The 12,119-nt window shown below is 42.1% G+C and overlaps 1 protein-coding gene across 4 annotated transcripts in view; it reads left to right on the forward strand.

The window, feature by feature from the left end:
* Prkn (parkin RBR E3 ubiquitin protein ligase) overlaps positions 1-12,119 on the forward strand; it is a 1,150,905-nt gene that overhangs the window by 387,895 nt on the left and 750,891 nt on the right. The gene's annotated exons all lie outside the window — the stretch shown is intronic.

Below are 12,119 nucleotides of genomic sequence, written 5' to 3' on the forward strand. Positions count from 1 at the left end.
AAACCGAAACTTAGAATGCACCAGAAGAACCTCCAGACCCCAGCTCCAGTCTCTCCAGGATGCAGCCTCAGCACCACAGGCCCATTCCTGCACCACATGCTCACTTGATCACTGCTGGCTTTCCTAACCCCACAGAACCAGCCACACCTGCATCCTGGCGCAGGCCACCACGTCTGGTGGCCCCTCGGCAGAAAGGCAAGCTGTTCTCAGTCAGGAACTCTACCCTTCAAGAGAGCACAGCTACAGCCCTCCTCACGCTCCCTACTGCTCTGCCAGGCTCTGCCCTGCCTGCCCACCCCAGCCTGGTAGCCCAGGAAAGCAGCTCCTGGACCTCAGCTGGGAGTCTCTCCCCGCACGCTGCAGTCCAGGGAGGGCGCCCAGGGCCTTCATCACACTTATGGACAGCCTGGGGCTTTCATCTGGATTGCAGCTGCTATTGACACTGCGGTCAGTCCTCTGAAAGGCTGGCTGCCCCCCAGGGTGGACCACTGTGTGAGGGCTGGAAGATGATGTTCACAGCGCAGCTGTGCACTGAGCCGCGTGTTTCTCCTGCACAGTGTGATGGCTTGCCCTCGTGGTCCTGCTTTTCTCTGTTCTTAGGTCTCGTTGTCTACCATGACGGTGTCTGTATTATGCTTCTCTGTAGAAATGGAAACATTGCACATTACTAGTAGTATCAGTAGACTGCATTTCTGTAAACTTCTACGAACTACCACTCACACGAGGGGAAAGGACGAGGTGAAGCTAGGGAAGGCATGGAAGCAGAGTGGATGGCTAGTCCGTGGCTCTTGGACCCCAGCAGGAGCACATTAGGAGGCCACAGCTACATTCTCAGTACTACAGTGGAAACGGGGCATGCCTACTATAGAGCAGGATGCCAAGCGTCACAAGCCTAGAGAATGTTGTCAAGGGGTCATGTCTTATAAGCACCGTGTTCTCTCTTTCTCACGTTTCTCGGACTATTTGAGAGGGTGCTTTGTGTTGCAGACAGTCTTCTTCCTATAACTTCTTCTCTGGTACATTTTCTTCTGCAAATTTCTCTGTTCTCCTCGTTCCTCAGGCCTCTTCTGCTATATGATTAGACTTTCAATGTGGGAAAGATAGATGATGGATAAGGTGATAGGACATAATTTTTATAACTTAAAAAGTGAGGTTGTTTTGAAAGTTCATTATTTGTTTTTATAAATGCAATATGCTTTTTTTATTTTGAAAAAAACAAACTCCAAAAGTCTAAGGAAAACAATATGCCAAAAATATTAGTTCAGTTAAATCATTCCTAAGTGTTAGAGAATAAAATGAAGAAAAAAATGTTTGATGATCTCATCATCTGAGAGACTTCTGTTGAACATGTAAATTACATTTCAAAGGTATTTATGGAAAAGTAATCAAGTTTAATGTGTGTTTTTTTCTTTTTATATTGTACTCTTTTTCTGATATAAACTATGGCCCTTAGTTAAAGAAAGGTCCTTTCATTGTAGGTTATACATATTAGTTGTATGTGTATATTTATAGGTGTACACCACATGTGAACACATTTGTGCTAAACCTTGTGGTATTTGCAATTTGTCTGTCAATCAGGTGTTGTCGTAGAACTGCATTTATTGCAGTCTTCCCATGGCAGAATTCCATGCCACAAATTTAACCTAGTCAAATTTCACCTAGGTCTTTAAATGCCATTGAAATATCTCTTCCAAAGTCCAGATATTACTCCCAAAAGTAAGTTTACTAACATCAAAATACAGTAGTTGAAAAAGACTTCTATCACATAATAAAATTTTGTTGATGTTTAAAACTATTATGTTTTGATTTTAGTCTCATCGTCCGCAGATACTAGGTTCTATGTGAGAGTGATCTCTCATGAGGCCCTCCCTGGTGTGTGGCAGTAGGCCACTGATGTTAAAGGACCATGATGAGGCTTCAGAGGGTCTGTTTCTAGGATTATAATGAGATACCAGATGGTTTAGACAGGTGAGCAAACCACAGATCATAGCCTAAAAAAAGCCAGACAAGCTGGGTTGACAATGGACTGCTTACTGAAACCCAATTCTCAGTCACTTAGGAAAATGCACTTCAAATAGTGAAGGCAACTTCAGGCCATGACAGCCGAGCCTGCGACAGCCATGGAAAGGTAACAGGAAGCCTGGCTCTACTTGGAGCTCATTCCTTGTCTTCCATTGTCAGCCTTGCTCACGCACCCAGCGTGACCGGCGAAGGCTTCATCCTCAACTCCAAAGCCAATTATGTAGAGTAAACAATAATTTCAATAGTCTTAATACTATTAAAATAAGACTCTTCATTTTCTTAATGATGACATAAACATGGCTGTTGCAATGTAACCTTCCCTGCATGGTGTAGTTAAATGAAGATTTATAACCAATTTATATTTAATCTTTTGACAACATTCATTTAGCATTGCCAACTAACAGAATCCGAGAAACTTTTAGCATTAGAATCCTGACACTGTAGAAATAATTATCAAACTCATGTCATTTTAATGGGCCTCAAAGAACATTTCTCATTATGTTGTCACAGAGATTAAGTTATTTTAAGGTCCGTTTATTGTGATTTCATCTTTTGCAGGCTAAAAGACGCCCCATGCCACATGTTAGCTTCAAGACTGCTACTAGATTCTCGACCTTCCCAATATATGATTCATTTGTGGCGAGAATTTTTTTCCCCCTGTGGAGAAGTGCAAGCGCATCCATTCATCACGGATGCGGATCAGATGAGTTTATGGGGATGCTCACAGAGCAGGGTGAGGAGTGGCTTGCAGGAGCACTGGTGACTCAAGGACACAGCTACCTCCCAGAAGAGCCCGCCCCAGCACAGGCGACGGCTCACGAGCTGCACCTCAGGAGCACAGTGTCTTCCCAGGGAGTTGCTTTCACTTTATCCATCTTTGTGGATGGGGCTTGTAGCCTTCTCCCAGACTGAGTGACTTCCTGAGGGTGCTCCTCGTGCAGGTGCAGGAGGGTGTCTGAGCTGCTCCTCAGCTGCCAGTCTGCCCTCAGCAGTGTTCACCACTCCTACAACCCTGGGACGTGGTCAGGTAACCATTTATAGTTCAGCCTTCCCAGAATCGACTTCCTGCATCTCATGAACCTCCCTTTTCCCCACAGGAGGAAATATTTCACTTCTGAGGAATTTGCTGTACAATAGCATTTCTATTCATTTAATTTGTTTTAATATTTAATTTCAATTTACTCAACTAAGTTTAAGCTTCACCCTTACAAATTCTGAAGTCTAATAGGGTAGACAAAAACATATGGAATATTGGGGGATAGAAAGGATTTAGGCAATCTAAGAAAAATATAACTAAAATGTAATTCATTTCAATTCAATAACAATATTAATCCATGTAGAAATCGAGAGAATTGGTGTAGTTTAGATTTTGTTAGCAGACACAAAGGGGAGAGAAGAAAGATAAATATTTATTATTTTGTATTGAAAGGAACTGCCAAGCTAGACCTTTAATTGTCTTCCATTTTCTTAAAAATAAGAATGTGCTGAAATAAAATTTGCAAATATAAAATAACTCTCAATGCAAATATAAAGTGAACACACATAAAAGATTTTATTTAATCCTCTGACTAATGACAGATATAAGACATTATGTTCAATTCAGGGAACATCTGAGAAATTGGGAATCTAGTGATCAACAAAAAGTGCACATGAGACATAAGTTGTTGATATTGTGCTTCATTGGAAAGATGATTTCATATGTACTGGACAAAAATCTACAAACTTACAAATAACACTGTCTTTAATTCATATTAAACAATGAATACATTTCCTTAGATCTGTATTGCCCAAGTACAAATAGCCACTTGCTAGATCTGGGTGTTTATATTTAATTTAAACAAATGAAATTAGCATTAAGAATTTATTCTGGGGTTGGGAAGATGACTCAGCAATTAAATGTACTTGCGTGCAGGGCTCAAGAGGTGGCTTAGTGGTTAAGGTGTTTGCCTGCAAAGCCAAAAGACCTCGGTTCAGTTCTTCAGGATCTACATAAGCCAGATGCACAAGGTGGCACATGTGTCTGGAGTTTGTTTGCAGTGGCTGGAGGCCCTGGCATGCCCATTCTCCCTCTCTCTCTTTCTTTCTCTCTCTATTTTTCCCTCTCTTGCTCTTTCAAATAAATAAATAAATAAATAAAATTCAAAAAAAAAATATATGCTTGCTTGCAAGCCTATCAACTTGAATTCTGTCCTCCTTAGTGACCATGTAAAGATAGATGCAAGCCAGGTGTGGTGGCGCATGCCTTTAATGCCATCACTCAGGTGGTAGAAGTCAGAGGATCACTGTGAGTCTGAGGCCACCCTGAGACTACATAGTGAATTCCAGGTCAGCCTGGACTAGAGTGAGACCCTACCTCGAAAAAAAAGAAAAAAAAAAAAAAAGCTAGATGCAAAGTGATACATGCACCTATAATCCCAACATACCTAAAACAATGGGATGAGAAGCCAAGAGACACTAGAAGCAGTCAAGCAGCCATAGCAAAGGACTCTTAAAAGAAATTGGTAAGAGGAGATATACCTCAGGGTTGTATCCAACTTGCATGTATGCACTGTAGCACACATGTCATATGTATACATACACATAAATGTATAACAAAAATAGAAAAATATTTTAAATGTTACAAGAAAGAATAATTCTTTGCACACACGTGGTACACTTCCTGTGCTCCACGACCATGTGTGGCCTGCAGCTGCCATATTGAGCAAGACGAGAAGACTGTTCAGAGGCTCAGGAGCTGCTTCTACCAAGTGCTGCCCTAAAACGCCTCTGTGTGGATTTGCGCATTTAGGTTCATTCCCCATGGAAATGTGAGTCAGCTGCACAAATACTCTGATGTAGGAAAGACTGCATTACATGAAGTGTCAGTACCTTGAATGTGGAGCAAAGTCGTGAAAACTAAGTACAGAAAAGGAAATTTCATGCAAACAGTGGAGGTGCTAAATTTACTAAGCAACTGGAGAGGTAATGAAGAAACACTAAGGAACACAGTACAGTCAAATATTTACTACAGGGGCTTCAGAGATTGCTCAGTGGTTAAATACATTTGCTTGCAATGTCTGATGGCCCAGGCTTGATTCCCCAGTGCCAGATGTACAGAATATGCATCTAGTGCTCATTTGTAATGGCAAGATGCCCTTTGTGCCTATTCTCATTCTCATTCTCCTTCTCTTTGCAAATAAGTACAAATGAAATAAATAAAAAAATAAAACTAAAAATAAATAAATAAAATTTTTACACTAGTAAAATTAAGTGGAAAGTAATTTGGAGAACTGCTAGGTTCTGGAGAGTCATAGCCAGGTGACTTGTCTTGAAATAATGTTAGTCCAGAGAAGGGATGGGGAAAGCAAGGGGCATTTGTAAGGATAGCAAATAAGATTCTACACTGAGACACAGCTAATGAATTCATCACCAAATTTCACGGTGTGTCAGGTGACAATGCATACCTAGCTGTGCCTCCAAGGGCAGAGAGCAGGAGCTGTGTCCTAATATTAACACTTGTTTTAGTAAAGAAGTCTTCAGTTTGTATTTCATGGTAATGAGTGAATATGGTGTTGTTTTAAAAAGATTTTTACAATTCTAGATGAAATTTCACTTAAATGGCAGAATCAAAGTGCTAAAACCTGTTTGCTATATACTATTCTTGTGTCTGTGTGTGTGATGTGTATGATTAACACCATGCAGAGCTGTCATGTAATTTGTGACAATCATTATGCAGATGCAGTTGGGAAGGCCAAGGGTTGTAAATGGGGCAGAAGCAAATGCTCATGAAAGTATGGTTATGGATTCTGGGGTGGAGGACACTCTAGCAAGGGCAAGTCAGATGACGAGGGGACAGGTTAGGGGAGTAACAGCGAACATCACAACACTTGGAACCTGAGGAGATCATTCAGTGGGTAAGTGATGGCCACACAACATGAGTACACAAGTTTGGATCCCCAGAACCCATGGGAAGCTGAATGTCTCAGTGTGAGCATCAGCCATCCCAGCGTGTCTATGGGAGGCGGGGGCAGGAGAATCCCCAGGAAGCTTGTGGTTTGGCCGTCCTATTGTACACAACTCAACAGTGACCACTGAGGGGCCCTGGCTCAAGTAAGGTGGAAGGCAAGGGCCTGCACCTGAGGCTGTCCTCTGGCCTCCATGTGTACACTATGGTGTGCCCACACAAATATGTACACACATATACAGCACACACATAAAACAAATAACTAAAATACTAGACATTTTCATTTTTTTGTTTAAGATGTGTCCATCTTTTACATTCCTCCCTACGACCAGTCACGAGGCTAGGAATTATTGTTATCCTAAACATTTGCCAAGTGCTCAGATGCAGAGCTGGGAGGGGTAGATTCCTTCTGTTTGGGAAATGGTTGTTCTTCAAGGAAATCCATATGCTGCAGTGAACACAACAGACTAAGTAACAAAACAAGTGCTAGAGAACTCCAGCGAGGACTTGTGCTCGGCCTGTGACGGGGCAGCATGGCTTCTCCTCAGGGTCCCGTACCTGACATCTCTCCAGACCTTCATGGTGAGGAGGGCTTCCTGATGGGGAGCTTTGGTTCCTAACCAAAGGCAACTGTGGAGACCTGGGGATGCAGAGCGGGATGGCAGCCATCCTGGTTTCCTGCAATGACGTGAAGCAGAAGAAATTGGGTGGGCTCCAAACTCCTGTTGTCTGCAGCTATTAAGGACCATTTTATGAATATTATAGGCACCTGAGTAAACAATATAATCTGGGAATTCCATTTTTTTACTAATTACTTTTGTTTTCAGTGAATACAGTCAGTTTGGTACCCTTATTAGGCTCATCCATGACCTACCCCCTCTCCTTGGCCCCTCCTTGTTGAGGTGCCATTTTTAATAATGGTAAATATTTCAAAGTTTTTGTTTGTTTGTTTTTGTTTTTCGAGGTAGGGTCTCACTCTAGCCTAGGCTAACCTGGAATTCACTATGTAGTCTCAGGGTGGCCTCAAACTCATGGCAATCCTCCTACCTCTGCCTCCCGAGGGCTGGGATTAAAGGTGTGAACCACCACGCGAGGCAAATTTCAAAGTATTTTTTTTTAAAGCAATTGAGATCTATTCTGTAGTAACATAGTAGATCTTTTTAGAGAGGTGCATGAGCCCCTTGTCAGGCACTCGTTTGGACTCCAATGAAGGGGACCTACGTGTCATATCACTGACCCGCGGTGGAAAGGGCTGCTGGAACATGTAATTGATAATGCAGTGTGGTCATAGGTAACTCTCAGGACTTGGGGATGTTCTTGCTTAGAGGAGAGTGGAATGAAGGGAGAGGAGACCGAGCCTTGGAGCTACCACAGGGGCTCTAACCAGGACAAAGCTCATGGGAAGGAGAAGAGAGTGTGGGCCTGGGATCCCATGAGACCAAGTATGGACAAAAGGCAGCTGTGGAGAGGAGGGGAAGCATGGCTCTGTGGCTTCTTGACTGTTCAAAACAAATGTGATCCCGCTGATACCACACTCCTCACACCCAAGGAATGATTTGTAGACACTGTGGCTGAAACAAAGTGTGTATACAATTGGAGTCACAGAGCTGTGGGCCTTGAGTTAGTCCCACTTCTGAATTTCTTCCAACTAATGTGCCTGTTTGTTACATCTTCACTCCCTTGAAGGCATTCCTAAAGTTTCTTCTAGAACCCAACTTCCACTGGCTATATCTAAGGGTGATACTGAGATACAAAGCAAGTTCTAACTAGGAATGAGAGGGATCACTGCCTAAAAGCACTAAACTGGGCTGTATCTCCCACACCGGCCTCCTATGGTCTGAAGGTTTTCTGAGTAGACACACCACAGTAGAATTCAAAATCATGGACATGGGAAGCCAGATCAAGTCTGACATTGAGAATCTTAGAACTTTCTACATAGAAGATACCATAATGTGCACCATTCGCCATAGCATATGTGTGGTCAGAGGGAAACTACAGTGTGCTTGTTATCAACTTCCTTCTCATTGAGACAGTCTCCCTTACCTTGTCACAGTAGATGCCAGTGTAACTGGTCTTTGAGGTTTGGAATTCTCCCAACTCTGTCCCCTATTTTCATCATGAGTGCTTTGGCATCACTGATACATTTTAGGATTCTCTTGGCTCTGCCTACAATTGCCACAGGTGTATCGGGCTTCCTGATGCACCTTGCTTTATTTGGGTGTTGGGGCATAAAACTCGGCATGACAGATTTGTGAGCACCACCTTTAATCACTATGCTGTCTCTCGAACCCATAATTCTTACCCGCACTCTTTGAATGCACTTTTCACTGTGCTAAGAACAACACGTTCCTTCCCTTTTGTGTGTGCATTCTACTCTAAGATGTATATGGTTCATTGTCCATTTAGTAATTCAGTGTGAAAATTGCTGAGGCAACTCTTGTCTGTGTGTGATCTTTGTGGGATTTTTCTCATCCACTATGTGAATGTCAGGCATACACGAGAGTTCCATCCACACGGGTTGTCAATGTTGCTGATGGGCAGCATCCTGGAAGGTTCTAGTTGTCTTCCGTATTGAGAAGCACCACCTTGCTTCCTTGCAACTGCCTTCACCGAGACAACCAGGCACTTTAGGTAGACAAGATTTGAATCAGCTTAGAAAGCTAGATTGCCTTAATAATTATAGATTTATGTTTTCATTTCTTCTCTCTCAGTTGCTAGTGAGTAAGATTTCTGTTGTTTCGTTTTCCTTCTGTAGAGGTGGTGGAGAATGTATTTTGGCCTGTGAAGCTACAGCAGACTAGAAGCTGGGCTCTGTTTCTCCTCGAGGATGGGGCTGGGCCAGACAGAAGTGCCCGCCCAACTCAGTTGGCACACCTTCCTGTGCTTTCAGAGCACCGAGTTCCACAGCACTGACTGGACCTCACAGCATCCCAGTGGTCTGACCAGTCACTGGATTAGCTATTTAGTACTTGGCATATACTCTTCTGGCTGAAGGTAGGGGTGGTGAACATACATGAAAGCACCCATAGCCTAAAACCTGACCATGAAGAACTTGACATCTGGAGGTTGATCTTATTTGAAACATGCAGAAGTTGGTGGGCTGCTTCTCTGTGTTGCAGACATTGAACTTGAAGGTTTCAGGGTTTAGACCTGGACAGAGGTTATGCCCAAGCTGGCTGTGATACATGGTCCGTTCTTTCCTAGCACCCGGGAGGCCGGTGTCATTGAAAGCTCACAGAGTGAAAGGACATTCCTAGTCCGTCCCACAGCCAATGTGATTCCATGGCTTCTGTTCAGAGGCATGCATTGCTCATAATTTTCTGTTTGATTCAGAGAAAAAAGTAATTTTCTCTGTTTTCCCATCACCATGTATCATCATGCATTTTCAACTAATCATATTGTCACTAAAGAAAAATAACTTTCCTATTCTAAGAGATAGTAAAATCTCAACATATGAAAGGTTCTTGAAATCAATACTGGGAAAGATAAGGTTTATTAACATTATATGTCTTGTCTTATCATTTGCTGCAGGGGGAACAAGACATGTAAAGCATCAGAATCTATATAAGACTTGTAGTAAAGATTGGATATGTTTATTTAAAATGCTTGTGCAAAACTATTTTCACAATTGTAGACGAAATCAGATGAAGCATATTGAAGTGTGAGGCCCACACGGCTTGCTGTGTCCTCCAGTCAAAGATGGTCTCCTGAGTGCTCATTACTTCACAGGTTTCTTCCTTTAATTCTCAGAGCTTTTAAAATAAGGGATATTTTATATGATTTTAAAATGTCAAGAAAACTTTCACTTCTGTAAAAGCAAATAAGAAATTCCACTGACTCTCTAGTCCTGGAATGGATTACCATTCCTTGGCATAACGCTTGTAGGATATATACCAACCCTTAAAAATGAGATTTAATTTTCCTCACTGGTAATTGCTGTGCCTGCATATTCTTGTTGAATGCCAGTGCTATAAAATGATAATAGAAATTTCTGTGAAACCTTTAGCACTGATTAAATGAGGGAAGTAGGGGGAGGGGAAAGACAGGTGCTGAGGAGGTTTTCCTTGCTAGCTGTGGTTTGTAACTACCAACCAGTGTTTAAGTACTTTTTTTATTTATTCGTTTGCTTGAGGTACGGTCTTACTCTAGACCAGGCTGATCTGGAATGCATTCTGTCGTCCCAGGCTGGCCTCGGGACCCATGGACAAAATCAGTGCCCATGGCTGTGGTTTGCAACTGCCAGCCAGTGTTGAAGTGGCATTTTTAAGAGCCATGGAGTCAATGCCCATAGTGGTTATTAAAAACCCAACTCCAGAGTCAAAGCTACTATCCCTTAATCCAGAGGAAACTAGGGTGCTGTTAATCAGAAAAGGCTGTATTCCAATCTGTGACCACGTATGCTGCTGTCCTAAGATACCACTTAGCTCCTGAGATTCTGTATTCTCTGGAAACAGTAACAATAGTGCCTGGCATTCAAAGACGAGGCATTTCTTTTAGATTGTCAAATAAATAAGAAAATAAAATTAAAATTAAAAAATAAAATTCATTTTGAGTAACTTGAACCATTATTTCCTCTGTCCATAATTTCATTTGCATGTGAGAGCCACCAGATGACTTGGCTGGCAGCCACCTGCACCTTGCCCTCTTTAAGAAGGGCAAGCATCTAAACATACTGTTTGGCTCGGAGCCTTATTTAGCTAAACCTGATCCTCAAGTTATGCTTCGCTCTACACTTTTGTCTTGGCATGGGAGGTTTCTTTATTACTTTTAAAATGAATAATGAAAAAATAAATTGGCAGCAACAGCCAAAAAGAAAATCAAGCAAAGGCATTAGATTTAATCAGCAGGTTTTGCCTCACCAGATGAAATTATTGTGCAGATACATTAATTAAAAACCCTAGCAGGGAAACTTGAGAATTAAGTTATAAGTTTTTAGGGTAGCGTCTCCTCAGAGATTACTAAGCATGTTTTAGCAGCACGTGCTAAAACTCGACGGCTGGTTATATAATTGGAGGTTGTTTGTAATACAGCATCACCTTGGTTACTCCACGGGAGTTAAGAACAGGGCTTGTTAAAAACTTGGAGTACTGCGGGTGTATTCAGTTGACTCTAATAATTTACTGGGTGAAAATTGGAGAGAAAGTATTTATGTAATGACTGCCCTCCTTTACTACCTCACCCAATGGTGAATTTTCAGATTTTGACTTCTTTCATTTATGAAATAGTATCTCCTGGAGTTAAAACTACACTTGAACTTTGGATCCTTTGCCTCCTCCTTGTGAGTGATGGTCGTACATGCATGAGCCACCATGCCTAAATCAGAATTTAACTCTCTATGTATTTATTTGTTTGTTTCTTTGTTTGCAAGAAGAGAAAGAAAGCAAAGGGGTGGGGAGGGAATGAGTGTGTCAGGGTCTCTTGCCACTGCAAACAAACTCCAGATGTATATGGAGAATGAATCAAACCCAGGCCTATAGGCTTCATGAGCAAGTTCCTTCAATGATTGAGACATTTATGCAGCCCAGAATTTAAATCTTAACATGTGATTATTTCAGGTGAATTTTTTGTTATTTTGTTGCATTCTTCATATCCTCAACTTATGTGATTTTTTTTTTTTTTTGAGGTAGGGTCTCACTCTGGTCCAGGCTGACCTGGAATTAACTCTGTAGTCTCAGGGTGGCCTTGAACTCACGGCGATCCTCCTACCTCTGCCTCCCGAGTGCTGGGATTAAAGGCGTGCGCCACCACGCCCGGCTTTATGTGATGTTTTTGTTATCAGTATTACTGACAGCAAATGTGACAACCTAATACTGTGAGACTGTATGAAGTTAATCTTGAGTGAACAGTGGAAAGCCATCGTGAGCACTTGGTAGTCATGGCTGCACTCTATTTTTGTTTTTTTGTGCCTTGCCCGCACATTGCCATACCCACTGCAGTTCACACAGCACTTAAGCATACGGGATAATTTACAGACCTAGAAGATGTTTTTTGTTAACTAAGTTTCAACATCTCGCTTGACTTGGGCACATGTAAAATGTGAAATGCACGTGCAGAGAGGGCATGTTTCTGGGAAAAGTGACATAACTCGATGCCAAATGTGTGGCAGTTTAGGCTGAGGGCAGTGACGTATGAAAGAGTGCCACAAGCCTTCAAA

The sequence above is a fragment of the Jaculus jaculus genome, chromosome 9 (genome assembly GCF_020740685.1).
Source record: "Jaculus jaculus isolate mJacJac1 chromosome 9, mJacJac1.mat.Y.cur, whole genome shotgun sequence".
Classification (NCBI taxonomy): Eukaryota; Metazoa; Chordata; class Mammalia; order Rodentia; family Dipodidae; genus Jaculus; species Jaculus jaculus.